The sequence below is a fragment of the Bidens hawaiensis genome, unplaced genomic scaffold (genome assembly GCF_021521415.1).
Source record: "Bidens hawaiensis isolate Kalapana, Puna unplaced genomic scaffold, B.hawaiensis_p1.1 tig00008096_1, whole genome shotgun sequence".
NCBI lineage: Eukaryota > Viridiplantae > Streptophyta > Magnoliopsida > Asterales > Asteraceae > Bidens > Bidens hawaiensis.
The window spans coordinates 667,545-672,220 of NW_027491573.1; the positions used below are offsets into that span (position 1 = coordinate 667,545).

Genomic DNA, 4,676 nt, shown 5'->3' on the forward strand with positions numbered 1-4,676 from the left:
TTGTTGTCGTTGAAAGTTTGTGTTGTCATGTTCTTCTTGGAAAGCTCTCCCATTGTTAAAAAGATTGTGGAAGTAGGTTTGCCATCTTAGCTTGATGTCCTGCTCCTTGACCAGTACATGCCCATCTGTATTTTTTATGAACTTCACCGGTCCTAGATCTTGCCTTCTACGCTCCCTGGCTTTGGCAATCTTAAACATAGCATGTTCCCCCTCTTTTGTTTCTAGACCTTCATACATCCGTTTAAAGGCTGCCTTCTTTGCTTCCGCCACTGCCTTCTTCGCCTCTATCTTGGCCGTTTTGTAGTTGTCCCTCAATTCCACTCGCTCCTCCTCATTCGTGCACCTCATTAGCTCCCTAAAACATCCTTGTTTGTCCCTTATCTTGTCTTGCACTATGTCATTCCACCACCAAGACTCCTTATGTCTTGCACTTTGTCTCCATAGCTTCCCGTATATGAGTTGAGTCCCCATTTAGTCGAGCCCGCGTATGCAACATGAGTTTATCCTTAAACAGTAGGAGATTTTCGTCCTTCAAATTTCCCCATCGAATTCTCGGTGTACCTTTCTTCTCTCGAACAGTCAGCTTATTTCTGAAGGCTATATCTGTCACTAGTAGTCGATGTTGAGTCACAACTGCCTCCCCAGGTATGACTTTGCAGTCCTTCCACCAACGTCGGTCTCCTTGCCTCATCAAAAGGTAGTCAATTTGCGTGTCGCGTCCGCCACTGCTAAAAGTGATTAAATGAGAATCTTGTTTCCTAAAATAAGAATTTATAATACCTAGGTCATGTGCCACCGCAAACTCTAGAAGATCTGTTCCGGTCTCATTCCTATCACCAAAACCGAAACCCCCATGTACGGCTTGAAAACCATCGTTAGCCTTACCAATGTGTCCATTAAAATCACCTCCTATGCAAATCCTCTCCCCCTAGGTATGCCCCCTACCACTGCGTCTAGGCAATCCCAAAATTCTCTCTTTTCCTGATCCCCTAGACCTACATGGGGCGCGTAGGCGGAGACTACTGCCACTACTTCCTCTCCTAGTACTAATTTCAACACCATAATCCTGTCATTATGTCTTATCACCTCCACCACACTAGTGTGTATTTCCTTAGCCACTAGAAACCCCACTCCATTCCTAGCTCCATCAGACCCCGAGTACCACAACTTATACCCATTACACTCAGCCCCTCTATGTCCTTTCCACTTAGTCTCCTGGAGGCATGCTATCTGAACCCTACGTCTTTTAAGCACATCTACCAATTCTAGCAACTTACCATTTAATGTTCCTGCATTCCAAGAAGCCAAACGCAATATACGCTCCCTATCTTTACTCTTTCCTACACCCCTCGTTTCAGGACATGGTCTCAAGTAATAGTCATGGTTCCTACGCTCTATGGTTGCAACTAAACACACAAACACAAGCAATAGAACACCAAATCAATAATAATAATAATAATAATAATAGTAACAAAAACTAATAATAATAATAATAATAATAATAGTGTGTAGCAATTACTGCGATGGAATAACCAGTAAAACAATTTGATACAGTGAATATAGATAGATAGATTAATTCAAACAGGAACTAGGTTTCGTGAAATTAATTCAAATAATTTGATACCGTGATACCGTGGTAATATTAATGATTTGAAAAAATAGAAAGAAAAAAAAAACTTCCAAACATATTCCTTTTTTCTAAGTATTTTAACACTGCTTACTCGCATAGGATGCACTCAGTAAGCACATACCTGCACGAGATTTGAACCTTCGTTCGCTACAATATTAATAAAACGGTACCAAAATTATAACAATAAATAAAGAGCCCCGTCTAAGGCTGGGCTTTACTTATCTACAACTCTCAAGATCCAACTGCAGCACCCAACGGGCCGGGTCGGGCCAGGCCAGGCCGCCATGTGGATTTTTCAAATGCTCAGGATTGTTTCTAGTTATGGGGAGTATGCATAAGATCAGCCAGCGTGATCTTCCCACAGTTTCCGGTATCAAGCCAATCAAATATTTTGCATATTTGTAATGTCTTTCTCTGAAATCTTTCCCATTTCCTTTAGCTTGTATATCACAAATTCTGATTTGCTGAAACCATGTAGACATTTAAATTTAGAATCTAGTAAGCAAGCATCAGAGTAAGTAAGATAGTTAACACTTAACAGATTATCGTGCGCTAATATTCTATGTATGTACTTTTTCTTTCTCGGTATATAATAAATATCCAGAATCTTATGGTGTAATCGATATTTTCCAAGGGCGGTAGGTTTTCTATTTTTATTAGATAATCGTAAGTATTAAAATTAGGATTAGACAATTGAAGTTAGTAAATCTAATAAGTTATGATTCTTTATTGGAGAATTATAGGGATTGAAAAATATTATAATAGAGCGAGTTTGATTCATTAAAGCTGATACATACTCGAGTCATATCACATATATGCATTCGACAAGAAATTCTAAAATGCTTTCAGTACCAAAAATTGTCTGAAAGGGCCATGGATATGTCAAAATAAAAGATTCAGACACAAAACATTATTAAATATATTCATACGGCTCTTTAAAACGGTACGAAAAGGTAGATTCGCTTAAATTCCTATTTTTTTCATCTCTTTTGCACTTGATTAGTTAATTGTTTCCAACAAAACTCTCCATGCTTTAGTTTCTTTTCAACACGTAAATCTTTTTGCTTTATTTGAGACACAAAATTCTACGATATAATCCTATTTCATTTATATAACATAATCTTGATCATCCGAAGAAAACTGAAGCTCAATATTATTACCGACACTTAGTAGATATAATCACTAACAAGAAACGACTTAGAAACGCTCAACACGAAACTCAAAATAATTAAATCCACCTATTTATTTTTAGCAATTAGCATTATTACTGGATACAAGTATACCATATATACTACTCTTTAACAACTTTGAAGCTATGTGTGATAATTAGATATGATAATAATGTCACATAATATATAAGTCAATGTATATTTAATCTAACATTCAACAAAATATTAACAAACCAAATATGAACAATGTAAAAAAAGACCAAATTAAAAACGAATAATTTACCTCACGTAGCCGTTGTTATCAATATCCGCAGCCAAAAACTGAGACACGGTCAACCCTTGGTCAAAGACCCATTTAGCCATCCTCCGATGCCTCTTATCCACCCTCGCCTCAGCCAAATAAAGAAAGGCTCGAGCCACCGCAAGGGTCGACACAAGCAACCAAACCGAAGCGAAAATCCGACCCGCCATCGACCTAAAAGCCCGATCACCATACCCAACAGTAGTAACCGACATAACCGAAAGATAAAACGAATCAAGCCAGTTCAACCTCTCAATATAATGCATAACACCAACGCCGACACCAATACAAAGAACCACAACCCCTAAAGCTAACGCCACTTTCATCCGTATCCTCATCCTCCCCTTCTTAACATCAATAATATACGACGGGTGATCCACATCGGTGTTCCCGTTCTTTAACGACTGCAACAAATGCGTCTCTTGCAAATCGAGAACATAACTAACCATCCCGCTAAGCAAGATATCAATAAACCCGAACCCAACCAACACAAACATAATCGAAAACAGCTTCGTCACAACCGTATTCGGCGTGATATCCCCGTACCCAATCGTGCACATCGTAACTATGCAAAAATAAAGCGCGTCAACCACGACATGAGTCTCGGAAGCCACGAAATGCTCCCAATTGTACCAATAAATAACCACACCAAGTGACAAATACAAAATCAAAAGCAAAACCGCCTGTCAAACGATAGCGGACGAGCTCGACTGAGGCGGTTTAGCTTCAGATGGGTGTTCAAAGTCATTAATAGCCGCCATGGCAGGGGCGGTTTTCGATCGGTGTAAATTAGTCTTCCCAAATGAATAATTGGGATCTAATAACCATTGAGGTGTTATGGGTGTGGTTGTTGTGGGCTGGTCTAGATCAAAATTAGGGTTTACTAATGAACCTGAATCAGAAACAAATGGGCGTTGAGTATTAATATTATTATTAATAGATAAAGCTAAGGCGTCGACGAGTGTTGTACCGGGTTCTCTAGGAGAGCCGAAAATGAGCATGTCTTTGAGTTCTGAAGGAGTTAGCGTTACGGGTATTGAGATTTCATCGTCTTCAGGGAGAGTGCACAGTATGGATGGTGATTTGGGTGTGTTGCTTGAGAGTAGTGGTTCTTTATCCATCGCCGGAGAAGGGGTTTAATCGACGGTGGTTAGTGGTGGCACACGGTGGTTGGTTGGATGCTAGTGATGATGATGATGATGATGATGATGATGATGAAGAATCAAACGGGATTGACGGAGACAAATCGGGAGGAAGAGAGTAGAATAATTCAAATGTTTATTATTATTTGTATGATTATTATTAACACGTAGAAATGATAATTGACATCTGTATGTATCTGTGAATAATAATAATAATAATAATAATAATAATAATGTATTTTGGCGTAGAACGTGGTGTGTGTATTTAACTATGGTTTGGGTTTTCGTATAATAATATTATTGTGGGGGTGTATTGACGTATCCCTTTTGGGTTTTAAGGTCCAGGTTAGTGGGGTCGGTTGGTGGGGCAAGTGGGGGCCACTTACGTTATATAATCTACAAAGACATGTATATATCACATATCATACGGTGTA

General features: G+C 39.0%; 1 pseudogene across 1 annotated transcript; it reads right to left on the reverse strand.

The window, feature by feature from the left end:
* Nucleotides 1-1,668: 1,668 nt before the first annotated feature.
* On the reverse strand, nucleotides 1,669-4,444 carry LOC143637021 (two-pore potassium channel 3-like; annotated as a pseudogene). The gene is made up of 2 exons (XR_013154357.1): nucleotides 3,083-4,444; nucleotides 1,669-2,094 (listed from the first exon to the last, which is right to left on the reverse strand). The product of XR_013154357.1 is annotated as a two-pore potassium channel 3-like (transcript).
* Nucleotides 4,445-4,676: the final 232 nt, after the last annotated feature.